Raw genomic sequence first — 15227 nt, 5'->3', positions numbered from 1 at the left:
TGAAAAAAAAAAAGCAGAAGATCTCTCCGCCTGGAGAAGTCACTTTTCTTATGATCAGGACAGTCACTGTGATATAGGAACCTAGATCTTCAGCTGTGGCTAAGGGTATGTCTACTTTGCAATGTAAGCCCAGAGTTTAAAGTCAGGCGCAAGCCTAACCCCCGTTCCGTCTACTCTCAAATCAGGCTAACCCCGGACTCATGGGGTCCCAGGACCCTACGGAGGGACCCAGGGTTCAAGCCCTATTGCTTTGCAGTGTAGACGCAGCCTCACTGGACTCATACTCTGGGAGTCCCACAACCCCATGAGCTGATTTTCTTTGTCCTCTGGATGGTCAAGTTTATTGAACTGGCAAGTTTCCCCACACTGCACTACAAAGAAAGGGCTAGTGGAGCCACATGTTGGGAGGGCGCCAGGAAGTCTGGGATGTGGGTGGCTGGCCTCAGGCCCATGTAATGCAGTGTAGACACTGGAGCCCCAGAGTTCAACACTTCCTAACCTGGAGTTACAAATGAATGTAGATGCTCAAGCCGCATGTTAACAAACTCAGGGTCTGCTAACTCGAGTTCCACTACTGACCTTACACTGCAATGTAGACATACCCAAAGGGGTTACTCAGCAATACGCAGTGCTGTAAAGCCACCTTTGTTCTCCCTTGCTCCTGGGCAGCTGTGCATCGGGCTAGCCCCTGGCATAATTTAGAGCAGCCTAAGAGCTACCCTAATTGGTGCCAGCTGCCAACAGCCCAAGCAGTCATCCTGACAACCAGGCATCACCAGTGTTCATGAAAGCATTAGCCACGCTCCCTTCGTCCAGCCGTGCCCCCTACACTGATGGCAGGAACTGGTGCGCTGGTGCCACCCTGCACTGGGGTGAGCTTCCTCCAGGCAGCCATGCCAGCTTCAATGCAATGCAAAGCAGCCTGAACATAGGGTAGAATCTGGGCAAGAGTTAAAAATTTGTGCCCTACACAGGCATAAGATCAAGTGGCAGCTTGCAGTGAGAACAGTCTCCTCCCTCACCCAGACAACATATGGGCAGAAGCTACAGAGGAGCTCAGTGGTGGAAAAGGACAAGCTGGTTTTGTATTGAAAGCAAAATAGGAATAATCAGACTGAGCCTTTGTATGGCATTTACCAATCTCTGTGCGCTGCAGGGACGCCAACGAATGGGTCCAAGGAAAGGAGCATGTTGCATGTAGGCACAATATAAATATTGATCGGAGAGCTTAAAATAAAAGGAAAGGAGGAGGGGGAGCTGGAGAAAGTCAGCAAGGGCTGAGTCACTTTCCACTGATGTTTTCCCTCTCTGATGGAGTGAGAAAAGGTTCCACAGTGCCCAGTTCCTTTCAGTGACAGCAAACACCTGGCCCCTGGGGCCAGTACATTAGTGAGCAGTGAGGACTGAGGACAGGAGTGATCTTCCCACCCAGGTGGGTGCCCGGGTTTCCCAGATCTCACTCACTGACACTGCTAAGTAGGCCGCAGAGCGGAGCGGCCTGACCTGGAGAACTCACAGACTTGCAGACAGGTTGGTCTGCTTGGTAATACCATGCCTGCGCCGTCCCACCCATGCTGGCCCCGTGTGCCGTGCAATCCATACAAGCCCACATTTGCCCCCTTGGAGCATGGACAGACTGGGTGGAGGGTGAGGGGAGCAGGGTGGAACACAAAGCAAATTTGACATCTTCAATGCACTGGGACTTCTCAAAGTTCAACGTAGCCCAGGCTGCGGAATACCCCCCAGAAGGATGATCACACCAACATTTATTCTAGGTCACCACAGAGGACCCCAGCGAGGCTCCTCTGAACAAAGCTACCGAGGCAAAGCTAAGAAAGGAACAAGGATTCTCCGGAAGCTCCATGCCTTCTCCGGTGATGCCATGTCACGTAGACACCAGAAAGAAACAGGACACGCCACCTTCTTGGGGCTCCCCCATCACCACCACGCCCTGAAACACACATACCCTTGGACACGGGAAGGCCCAGAGCTGCGCCCTGCTACAAAAGGAGATGCCAAGATAATGCTAACTGTCGCTAGAGGCATCATCGCTGACCCGTGCTGACAAAGTTTTACCCCTTTCAATGTGAAGAAATTCATTTAATTACAACAGCTGTCTGAGCAAGGACAAGCATGCACAGTAATCCGCACTGCAAACAGCCAAGTTGCCTTTTCGGCTTTCATGCGGCTGCCTGACCTGCACCCTTTGCAAACAGCATCCCCGGGGGCTCTTTGCAGGGCACTGGGCATGCTGTCAAAGGCTGAGTGCCAAGCGGGCAGGAATGAACTCACTGACATGACACACGCGAGGCATACGCATGCACAGCAAGTGACACAAACATGCACGGACAGACACATACAGCAGTGGATCGAGCCATGAAAACAGGCACATGGGGGAACATGTGCTCCCTAAATACCCAGTGGCGGCTAGCAGCCCCTGACCTCAGAGGAACATGAACGCACACACACACACACACACACGACAGAGGTTTCCCCATAGGGGAGCTTTCCATAGTTGTCTAGTTTCTTTGAGTCTTAGGAGAGAGAGAGGTGAATGTGACCTACTGGGGATACGGATGTCTCTGTACATCACGGTAAAAATATCCACACATGCTGTGGGGACATGTGGAGGTATGGGAGTGCACAGACGCACGCTCGATCTGAGAGGGTTTCGCAGCATGGGCACAGAGGACGTGACAGAATGAGTTTGACTCTTCGATTGGACCTAATTAGAGCCAGCAGTATCTGCTGAACAGTGAATAAAAATAATTAGGCAGGCAGATTGCGAGGGAGCCCTGTGAAATTTACAAAATTCCTTTCTCTGGCAACCGTGACATACTTAAGCCCAATCCACATCCACTGGAAACGCCTGTGATGATTGGTATAGCACCTTAAGTGAATGCAGCGCTTTATAATAGAGGAGCAAATGGACTCCGTGCCCTCAATGGGTTCGCACATCTAAAAAAGGAAGGAGCAGGGGGGAAACAAGCAGGACAGAAGAAACAGAAAGCTGCACACAGTCATTACAGCTGGAATTTCTCACGGAACAGATGGGGTTTCAGTCATTTTTTCAAAGAGGGAAAGGGAGGGAGTTCGGCATACATCACTCAGCAGGCTGTTCCAAGCATATGGGGGCAGCACAGAAAAAAGCAAAAATTCAGGAGTGAATAAAGAAGACAAAGGGGGCAGGCAGGAGATCAGCCGGGTTAGGGAGCTAAGGAGTAGGAGGAGATAAGGATAGAGATGGTGTCAGCAGTGGGGTCCAGGAGAGCTTGGAAGGGGAAGAGAAGAGAAGAATTTTACTGTGGAAGCCAGTACCAAGATACAAGAAGAGAGCAGCAGAGAAGAAAAAGCTGGCATTTTGGGTGGAATGGGGAAGGATAGGAGATGGGCAGGCTGGAGAGGAGGATGGAATAGTTGAGACAGGAAATAAGTAGAGTAAGAACTAGAGTCTTAGCAATGGGGGTGGGGAAGAGACAGAGAAAGAGATGAGGTAAGGGCAAGACATCCAAGAAAAGATGGCAGAGACACAGATGCAGGTCCAGGCAGATGGTGGGAGGCCGAGGGGGTGTTTATCACATGCATTTAATTCATTCCTGATTTTATGCTATCATCCGTGCCTGTCTCAAGGTGCAGTATTGGTGCAGGATCCGAGGTGCTGGCACATGCAAGTAATTTTAGAGGATCTAATATAAAAATAACTAAGATCATTGGTGTCTAGCGATTTCAGTACAGATTTGAAATGATTTCTGTTTGGAATCACCAGGATTTTTTGGTCAAGCCTTTCATCTACACTGTCCCTTGCTACCTGGGACTGAAGGCAAAAGTCACAGGGAGGGGAAGCCAATCCACCACGTTGTTGCCCGCCCTAAAGGGCTCGAGGGGACAACAATGGTCTGTCGCCCGGTGTGCTTGGCACCAATAAAGACACCGAGGGGAGAAAGCAAGTCAAGTTTATTTCAGAGCTCTGAAATGGCACTAGGAGACCAGCATGTCTCAAATCCAGTGCAACAAATACAAACAAATTTTACCTTTTATACTCCAAACTGTTTACATACATCTCTTTGTCTGGCTGTTCCCCCTTACCCCTCCCTTCCAGACAACTGTTACAATAAACTCTACATAAGCTTGTGAGAAAACTTTCCCAGTCTTTGCGACCTTGAGTTAGACGCCTGCAAACTAACTACCCCTCCTTTCCCCCGCTCCTTATCTCTATTATTTCTGCTAGTGTGAGTGAAACTGCAGCCATCTGCTAGAAACGCTGACCAATACATTTCTGCTTCAGCCTGCTACAGAGCATGTAAGCAGTTAGCATAGAAGTAGGTGAGAGTTCACAAGATGGAGTTTGGGGGTTCAGATAGGCCCAGAGCAAAAGAGTTTCATCGGCACTTTTGGCCTTCCGCTCTCCCGAGTTACCTGGTAGCTATGCCTAGTGGACCCCAACAACGTGGTGGCCCATCTCTTGAGAAGGATAGCCTAACACTAGAGATCCTCCACCTCCCCTGGCTTCCCAGCCAGATGGTCCTCACCTAGGGACTCCTTAATGGGCTAGGCCATGCTATAAAAGATATCATCCTCTCTCTCCATGCTGTGCTGTGGTAGCTATATTACGGCTGACGGAGCCCAAGGCCGAGCTTGTGGCAGGTCTTTCTAAACCAGGGACCTGCCTGCCAGACAGAAGGATCAGCACCTCATCTTTGTGGCCTCCCCTTACACCTCTCTGGCAGTGTGAAGATACTTTCAAGTGAGTGTCACTGTAATTTCCTCCCATGTTAAGGCTCCTAGACGCTGTCAGAGGGGTGTAAAGGGGCCATGGTGCAAATAAGAATCAGGCTCATTATTGTTCAAAGAGCTGATGCAAAACTCACCACGACATGTAGGGCTCCCCGAATGACAGAGCCGAAGAGAAGCCCAGAAGCCCATTGGTACAGAGGACAGCTTATACTGAGAAGAAGGGAAGGGCGGAGATGTCTGGTCCTACTTCAAACAGACTCATCATGATTCTCAGGCCCTAGGTTCAATGGTGATGGGCACTTTAGAAATGCTGAAAAGGACGGGATGAGGGAGATTCAAAACATAGCCAGCACATTGGTCCCTTATCTCCTGCATGGACTACTATACTGCCCTCCCTTCCAGCCCCCTGGAAGCCACGTTGCTCCCCTCCAGCCTCACCATCCATGTAGCTGCTAAAGTACATTTCCTTTCCCACAGATCCTCTGTTAGCCCTTAAAGTAACACACTGAAACGTAGGGACGCGCTGAGTGAGTGCACGTGAAACACACAGTCAGCCCGTTCAACTTCACACCTATCTCTGAGTGATAACTGATGCTGCGTCATCACAAGCCGTGGTGTAATCATCTCCAGATCCTGGATCACTGGCACTGTGAGGAGGATAAGAGCGCATGCCCTTGGCTATGCATTGAAAAGCAGCCAGACAGCTGTATGAACAGGAGTCTTGCTATTTTTAAGACTCATCCTTTAAACAGGGGCTTTCTCCAGTGATGGAGTAGCAGGCCCAGAAATTATTGGGTGAGTTTCTCTGGTTTGTGTTATGCAGGAGGTCAGACTAGAGGGTCACAGTGGTCTCGACTGGCCTTAACATCACTGAACCTATGAAAACATTTCTTATGGAAAACCCACCTCTGTGATGAATCCCACTTGAGAACACAGCTTCAAAAAGGGAGGAGAGCTTGATTCTGTCTTCAGACATACATGACCATGACCCTTAAGTTTTTATATGGCAGCTAGACCCTGCAGTGATGTGATCCTTTTAAATGCAGGTAGATAGATGAGCTGGGATAAAGGCTGTCTTCATATTAAAGGGCTGTGTCAAAACCATAGGCTAAGCCTTGGAGCTGCTCACAGCAGGGAAATGAAAACGTTCCAGCTCAAACGACAGCATCTCAGAGTTACAAACTCTCTGCCTGGTGCCAAGGTGCATAGCTGGGGATTCATTTACCATCACCACCTTGAAAGCCTTTCTTCTGCTGAGAGCGGCAAGCCAGGAGCCAACAGCAGTTGCAACACACTCACTGGACCCTACTTGGTCTCTATAAATCAGGACAACTGGACAAACTAGAGAGAGTCAAGAGGAGACCAGCAAAAAGGATAAAAGGTTTAGAAAACCCAACCTGTGAGGAAAGGTTAAAAAACCCAGCCATGTTTAACCTTGAGAAAAGAAGACTGAGGGGGGACCTGAGAACAGTCCTCAAATAGATTATGGGCTGTTATAAAGAGGCCGGGGATCAATTGTTCTGCAAGGCCACTAAAAGTAGGACAAGAAGTAAAGGGCTTAATGTGCAGCAAGGGAGATTTAGGTTAGATATTAGGAAAAACTTCCTAACTCTAAGGTAGTCAAGCTCTGGAACAGGCTTCCAAGGGAAGTGACTCACCCAAGGTTACATAGCAGGACACTGGCAGAGCTGGGCCTAGAATGCAGGTCTCTTGGTTCCTGTGCCACTGACTCACACTTTCTCTCTGTGCAAAAGGTGTTATTTACTTTACTTTGCCAAAAGTATAACGAAGGCTTATTTTAGCATAAAATAGCCACGGGCTCCAAGACCTTGAGTTTGGATCTAGATTTTAATCACCTCAACATTTGGGGGTGTTGGCATCTGGGGCTTTGATTTGATCCTGTCTCACTGATTTTCCTCTGGGTTAGACATTGCTGGAGATGTTTAAAATGCTCACCTTGCTAGCCAGGATGCGGCTTTGATGGGGCTGGGAGCAGCGTAGACACCTTCTGGGGCCAGGGCGAAGAGATCTCCTAACTGTGGTATGTAACCTATCATTTAAATCAGCTTCTGTACCAGATGACTGGCGGGCAGCTAATGTGATGCCAATTTTTAAAAAAGGCTCCAGAGGTGATCCCGGCAATTACAGGTTGATAAGCCTAACTTCAGTGTCAGGCAAATAGGTTGAAAGTCCAGGTACCTGTGCCCTTGGGTGAGCATACCCGTTTCCCTTCTATCTGCCCTATTTAGACTGTCGGCTCTTTGGAGTCTGCCTCTGTGTATACACAGCACCTAGCGCAGTCAGGCCTCAGTCCCGCTTAGGGAGTCAAGATGACTTAATACCGCTAATTTCTACTATTCCAATGGTGAATAATTCATCTACTCCTTTTCTCTCTGTGTGTTTTTCCTGGATCCCCAGCTGCTTAGTGTCTGTCTGGAGCTATTGATGGATACAAAAGAAGCTGCTTTTGGATGCTAGAGGCGTATCTTTGCTCCATCGGTTCAAACATGTTCTTAACTATTTCCTGGGTTAATTCTAGAAGATTCACCTGGGGAAGTTTTCCCCTGGATTGAGTGGTTCTTATTGCTCTCTCGCTTTCTTCCCGATGATCCCACGTAGAAGAATAGAAATGTCGGTCTGGAAGGGACATTGAGAGGTCATCAAGTCCAGCCCCTGTGCTGAGGCAGAGCCAAGTGGCCAAGACCATCCCTGACGGGTGTTTGTCCAACCCGTTCTTAAACCTCCAATGACAGGGATTTCATATAGGGAAAGATAAACACTCCTCTAGCCTACCTTCACCATAGGATCTTAAGCAAAGTAAGCAGTCATAAGATAAGAGGGAAGGTCCTCTCATGGCTCAGTAACTGGTTAAAAGATAGGAAACAAAGGGTAGGAGTAAATGTCAGTTTTCAGAATGGAGAAAGGTAAATAGTGGTGTCCCCCAGGGGTCTATACTAGGACCAGTGCTGTTCAACGTATTCATAAATGATCTGGAAAAAGGGGTAAACAGTGAGGTGGAAAAGTTTGCAGATGATAAAAAAATTACTCAAGATAGTTAAGTCCAAAGCAGACAGCGAAGCGCTACAAAGGGATCTCACAAAACTGGGTGACTGCACAACAGAATGACAGATGAAATTCAATGTTGATAAATTCAAAGTAATGCACATTGGTAAACATAATCCCAACTATACATCCAAAAAGATGGGGTCTAAATTAGCTGTTACCACTCAAGAAAGAGATCTTGGAGTCATTGTGGATCGTTCTCTGAAAATATCTGCTCAATGTGCAGTGGCAGTTAAAAAAGCGAACAGAATGTTAGGAACCAGTAGGAAAGGGATAGATAAGAAGACACAAAATAGCATATTGCCTCTATATAAATCCATGGTACGCCCACACCTTGAATACTGCCTGCAGTTCTGGTCACCATATCTCAAAAAAGATATATTGGAATTGGAAAAGGTACAGAGAAGGACAACACAAATGATTAAGGGGATGGAACAGCTTCTATACAAGGAGAGATTAAAAAGACTGGGACTTTTCAGGTTGGATGCAGTGGGCTGCTGTCAGTTACTGGGATGGGTGGTTGTGCCTAGTGGTTAGAGCCAAAGATAGTAGCCCAGGCCTAGAGCTGGAGCCAAAAGTCAGAAATCAGAGCTGAGAATCAGGACTGGGTTACCTGGAGAGAGGCAAGGCAGGGGCAGAGCTGGAAACAAGCAGGCACCATCACAGCTATGGGCAGATGCTTTGAGCAGCCAGTGAAGTGCTGCTGCTGCTGGGCTTAACAGCTGGTGGAAGCCTCAGCAGACCAATCAGGCAGCCTACAACAAGCCAGCTGCACTGGTTAGGTTGCAGCCCCTGCTCCCTAACGGCTACTGGGCATAGCTCCAAACATGGCAATGCATGGTGAGGGGGGTCTGCCTCAGTGTCTCACGAATAGCTTAGATCTAGCTCCAGCATGGAGTTGTGGGTCAGGGTGGAAATCTGGCTTTTAGTCAAGGTCCCTTGGCACACCTGAGACATAGATGGGGCTTGGCCTTCACAATCACCCTCAGGTTTATACTCCACTGGGGCCGTTTGTGCCCTTTGCGATCTGCAATGGCACATCTAGGTGCTTACATGTGGAGTGGATATCTGATAGTGGAGAGCTGATCAACCTTGCCGATAAAGACGTAACAAGATCCTTGCTGGAAGTTGAAGTTAGATAACTATAGCCTTGAAATTAGACAGTATTTCCTAGCTGCAAGGGAACAGTTTACCCAGGAAGTGGTGGACTCGCTATGACCTGGAGTCTTTAGAATGAGAGTGGATAACTTTCCAAAATTTGTGCCTTGCTGCAGGTTCTGGAAGAAATTCTAAAGCCTGTGCATGAGGAGGATCAGGCTGGATGGCTACGGTGGTCAGCTTTAGTACTATGGTACAGGAAAAGGTTCTGTAAAATACCAGTCTCCGAGGAGCCATCCAGTGCAGCAATGTTACATTCACCTTACACAGATGGTGTGCTCCTCACGTTACGCGTTTCAGCTGGTATCATTTATACAATTTTACAAGTTACACATCTATTTACTGGTCACTAAATCCAGCCCATCAGTTTGCCCCAGTTCTCTAACTTGTTCTTCTGTTCTTTCCTCATCTTTGGGTTGGATACCAGCATTCAAGGTACTGGTTCATGGAGGTGCTTCCCTCGCTTATGCTAACTAAGACATAGAACGAAAGTATGTCGAGTTTGACAAATGTCCTATCTGCTTATGCCAAATGCTTACTTCAGCAAATGCAAGGAGTTATGGGATACTTAGCCTAAGTGAACAGGAAGATGGTATAAGCCAGTTTAGGCTATGTCACTATTACAGTATTGGTGCTTAATGTTATTGGTGCTTAATGCCCACTAACAGATGGTGTGGATAATGCATATTATTACTATGATATATAGTTATATGCTAGCCGCCATATATTAGGCAACAGGTTTAATATGAGAGTATATCCGGGGAAATTAGAGCCTGTGATATACAGGAGGGCAGACTAGGTGATCTAATGATTCCTTCTGGCCTCAAACTCCATGAAACTATGCAACCTGTCATATAGTTTGGGCTGGTGACCCTCGCTAGGTAATAAAGTTGCAGCCTCTTTATTTAACCATACTATGGTGCCTGCGTCTCACTGTTTCCATGGCCACATCAATACTTACTTTAAATATTTTCGTTTTCTATTAAGAAAGGTTCACTCCCCTGGTACAGTTGCTTTTTATCCCCCAAGGTCACTGGATCATGAGTTAATCAAAAGCCCAAGAACTTACTGGGCAACTACTTGACTGGCTTTTTAACTGACTCAGTGGATGTCACAGCTGATGGCCAAAAGGTGGAACCCTTTCCTGGAAACTCACAGATTAATTCACTCAGGGAGAACAGGGGCATGGTCAGAAACCATGTGAAAAACTAGGCCAGGCCTACACTAAAAAGTTAAGTCTTCACTAAGGGGTGTGAAAAATCCATCCCGCTGGATGACGTAGTTAAGCCGGCTTAACTCCTGGTATAGACAGTGCTAGATCTATGGTAAAATTCTTCCATCAACCTAGCTACTGCCTCTCAGGGAGGTGGATTAGCTACAAGGCTGGGAGAACCCCTCCTGTGGCTGCAGTGAGTGGCTACACTGATGCAGGACAGCTGTGCTACTGCAGCATAGCTAGTGAAGACATAGCCCAAGCAAATAAAGTCCAATACATTTCATATGAGCAGCACCAAATTCAGCCCATACCCGTTAGCGGCAGGCAGATGACCTTAGCTCATAGTGAATAAACAAAATAAAGGAAAACTAAATGGATCCAAATGAGCCGGAGATTTGCCAGCGTACCTCTGCCAGTACTTGCTTAAGGAAGCGTGCTGGTGCGTGTGGATGGAAAGGTGAGTGGGTAAACAGTGTTATGGGCTGGGTTAAACTTCATTGAAATTGGGGGTTGCAACAGCCCCTCTTCATTATTGATAAATATAAGAAAAAAATAAGCTCTTTTATTGAACCACATAGTTGAACTAACAGCAGCCTCCACCCAATTTTGTGTGTGTGTGAGAGAGAGAGAGAGAGAAAAGCAGGAGAAACAGCAGAGCAGGTGAGAGGAAAGCAGCAGAAAGCCAAGGACACAGGCAGAACAAGCACTGGGGACGTGCCCCTGAGAAAAGACTAGAGAAAGAACTTTTGGGCTGAGTGCTAGATAGAAAGAGGCTTGGAATGGGTGAGCAAAGAAACGTCTCCTGCTGTGTTCAGGGAACCAGAACATTGTATATTCTTTGTATGGAAACAGGATTGCATCAAAGATCCCTGATGCCATCATCAATTTCTCCTCCTAACTGAAACAGTCCGCAGGAGCCCAAATTTTAGCTAATCACCTGGGTCAAAAAAGGGGTAACCACAGCATGCTGGGGACATGCAAGAAACTGTGTGCGCTCAAACATGCTGGAGACAGAATGCTGTTGGATGGGGTCTCCAGTGGGCCGTCTGATACACATTCCTGCATGCAAGCACGTTTGTATGCACATGGAATTCACACAGGCAGAGAGACCTGTGAGCATCTGGTCTACACTTAATGCTTAGGATGAGATAGCTATGGCGCTCAGTAGCACATTGCTCAGGGAAGTGGTGCTTCAACAAAGATGGGGAAAAAACTCTTCCAACACTGTAGTCTGCATCTACACTGCATAGCTACAGTACTGGGGTTATGCCATTATAGCACCCATTGTGTAGACGTGGCTTGGAACTGCATCTGAGTGTGTACACAGACCAGAGAGCTAAGTACATGTGCACATTAAGTATGTAGGAAAATTATATGTAGGTGTCATTTTTTGTATTAGGCAGCTCCTGTCAGGCTCTCACTGTGCTAGGTGCTGTACAAACATGCTACAAAGCGCTAGCCCCTGCCCTGTGGAGTGTGTACCTGAACAATACTGGGCATTACATTTGTGTTTGCAGATGTGTGTAACTGCCTCCGTGCTATGGTGTCATCTGGAGCTAAGGGAATCCAGCACGAGCAGCCATTCAAGCAAACAAAAGTGGCTGTGCTTTGACAGTTCTCACAACTCTATTTATTTGCTTTCTGTGACCATTTATACGAATGAACTTTTGTTGACAAGAACCTTCACAGAAGGAGAAAAGAGTCACAGTTCCTTGGTGAATATGTAGCTACATGAGGATTCAAGCCAGAAGGCATCACCCAGCCATCTGTGGATGTGGGAATCACCCACTCAGGGAGCAGAAACGAGACCGTGTGACCAATTGGCACCTTGCAAAGAGCAAATGCTCAAGCTGCAGTTGTGAGCAACAGTCTGAGAGCAAATTTAGGTTTGTAGGAACCACCGTTGACTATTTGGGCACAATGAACAAATTAGTTAAGATCAAAGTCTATGCCTGCATAACCGACCAAAAAACTAAACTAATTTAATAAATTAGCCATTGAAAATAGTGAATTTGGGCCCACATGCGCATTGAACTTCAGGTGCACACCCATTAATGCAAGCAGGTCAGTTGAGGAGTCCGGATCTAGAGGTGTGTCCACATGCAGCGGAGTCTGGGAATACTTGGGGAGGATAATGCTGGGATGAAATATTTCCTATAGCTCCAGGGAGGCCCCTTGTGTCTCCCTGCCAGTGAGCATTGCCCACAGTGACAGCCCCTGCTCCGAACCAACCTGGGACCTTTCCACCGCTGCAAGAGCGAAAGCTGGAGCCTGTCAGTGGAACTAGGGCGGAGGTTTCAGTTACCCTGGGGGGGACCATCAGCATGGACCTGGCCTCCCAGCCTCAGAGCGGGTGTGAGGGTTTTATGACCCGTTCCCAGTCAAGGAGGGGACCGGAGAGCTTGCTGCAATGCCTGGCCTCACAGGGGGCAGAAATAACCCATCACCCTGTTGTCGCTCACGATGATTCATGCCACAAACTACAACAGGATGGAAAGTGACACAATTAGGCCTGGCCCAGATGAAAGCTCAGAGGGGAGGAGGAATCTCATGACACACAGAACCAGTAAGAAGGTAACAGGCTGGTTTAGACAGTCAGCATCTCAGTGTTATACAACATGCCCACTAGCTCCCTCCTCCCCCATCTCCTCCACGCACCCCACAGGCGCAGGGTATTAAGGATGTACCCTCAGCCTCACTGGTAAATGGCCTCTTGGCTTTACCCCAGACAGGTGAAGCAGCCGGGGGAGACCTCTACTGGAAAGGTGGCTGGGGGAGGATCTTCACTAAACAGGTGGCAAGTCCTCCATGGCCTGTGCTTGTAGCTTAGCCTACTGCCTGGTGCCTCAGTTGCTCTGTTCCTGCCCTCACCTCCAGCTCAGAGTCTGAGAGTGTGCCTGTGAGCATCACGGTAATGCCTAGATGCTTCAGCCGAGACTGAGACGCCGTCATGCTCCAAGCTGTACAAACACCTAGCGAGCAGCAGCCTGACGGTTGGTGATTGCCACTGCTTGATGGGTGCTGCCCAGTGGAGCGTAGCAGAGGGTGGAGCTAGAGCTGGGAGGAACAGCCAAGTACCCAGTGAGGAGGAGCGGCTGGAGAGAGATGGCAGCAAGGTGTCGGGAATCAGGGCAAGGTAGCAGGTCTTTTAATGTGACTGGCGTATTGGTGATATACCCCGTATATTGGCTACAGCTTGCACAGTTTGGAGTGGGCTCTGGAGTTCCAGCAAGCAGGAGGGGGTTTGGATCCAGAGTCCCTGGTGTTCTCTTTCCACCTTCTAGAGCTGTTTATGGTGGCTTGGGCAGTGCTGCATCACGACAGGTCACTTACAATGCCATGCTCCTAGGTGGGTTGTTGGCAGGAGAGATTGAACGTAGGACCTCTGCAGCTAACTGCATGAGCTCTGCTACTTGTTAGCTGAGGCAGTAGCAGGCTCCTCAATGGCTTTCTGTGGCTCTGCCACCACTAGGGGGAGACAGAGTGCTACACCGAGTGCAACACACACAACACATTGCCTGCAGAATAATCCAACAAAGACATGTTTAAATAAGTCAGGCTCAAGCAGTAGATGCCCAAAGAGTTGCAGGCCCCTTCCCCTAAACGCTCCCTTCTGCTCCAGTATCCATTGGGAATCGGATGGATTTGCAGTCCCTTGGCCAAATCCTGCTTTTGCTTAGGGCTGTAGAACTGAATTGACATCAATGAGCCAATTCTGCTGTCACCCCAGTGTAATGCTAGTGTCGGTGGGGGAAGCACAGGGTGTGAGCCAGGGCAGAACTTGTCTCATGGACTTGCATGATGTCACTGAGAGCAACAACGTGGCTCCCAGGGCTCTACAAGTTTTAATTGACCCTTGTAATCTTGTGGCGCCGACGTGTTGTAGCTTCATTTTATATCGGCTTACAGGGTGTGAGCGGGGGGGCACCACCATTTTGGGCACCACCAAAAATTATACAAACCTGACGCCTATGGAAGAAGGCACTTCACAGGCTTAGCACTGCAGCTTCTATTCTGTGGCCTGTACGTGTCTGGTAGTGGAGGTGCAGGTCTAACATGCCTAGAGCCGGGCAAATAACTGATTTTGCAGTTTGTTGGCAATTTTGGGGGGGGGGGAAAAAGTTGGTTTGGAACAAACATTTTTGGAAGAAAAAAAAAAGCTTCAGGTCGACGTTTGATTTCGCGTTTGATCATTTGGAAACTATTTGAATGTTTAAAATAAAATTAAAAGGAAATTTTGACCCAAAAAGTCACTTTGAACCAACCCCCCCCCCAAACCGAAACATTTTATTTCCTTCAGATTGTTGTTGTTTTTAACTGACAAATGAGGCAGAACTGACGTGAATTTGCAAGTGGGCTGTAGCCCACAAAAGCTTATGCTCAAATAAATTTGTTAGTCTCTAAGGTGCCACAAGTACTCTTGTTCTTTTTGCAAAACAATTCAGTGTCACCAAAAGTCGTTTTGATCAAAATTTTTGACCAGCTGTGATTGTGACCCCACTCGTGGCTTGACAGTTTGTGCAGCAGAGACCTCTGGCTGTTGAGCAGAACACCTTAATGAGTCAGTGCCATTAGGAGAGTGTGGCACTCTGTGCTCCAAGCAGCACCCTGGCCCCCCCATATTCACCCATCATAGAATTCTGATGTGTTTTGTACGAAGTGTGCCTTGTGCGGTATCATTCTAAAGGTCTTGATCTGTTATACATTAATATGCTGTTGGATTGTATGTGCTATCATTGCATGGGAAGTTATGAAGTTTTGCTATGTGTGTGTTACTGAAATATATTGTAAGGTTAGGAACACCCACAACCAGCCTTTCAGGTGCAACAATGGAGCAGCCAGAGGATGTTGTGAAGGCCAAGACTATAACAGGGATCAAAAAAGAACAAGATAAGTTCATGGAGGATAGGTCCAGCAATGGCTAGTAGCCACGATGGGCAGGGACGGTGGCCCTAGCCTCTGTTTGCCAGAAGCTGGGAATGGGCAACAGGGGATGGATCACTTGATGATTACCTGTTCTGTTCATTCCCTCTGGGGCACCTGGCATTGGCCACTG

Source organism: Emys orbicularis, chromosome 10 (assembly GCF_028017835.1).
Source record: "Emys orbicularis isolate rEmyOrb1 chromosome 10, rEmyOrb1.hap1, whole genome shotgun sequence".
Lineage (NCBI taxonomy): Eukaryota > Metazoa > Chordata > Testudines > Emydidae > Emys > Emys orbicularis.
Note: the sequence above shows the minus strand (reverse complement) of the source record.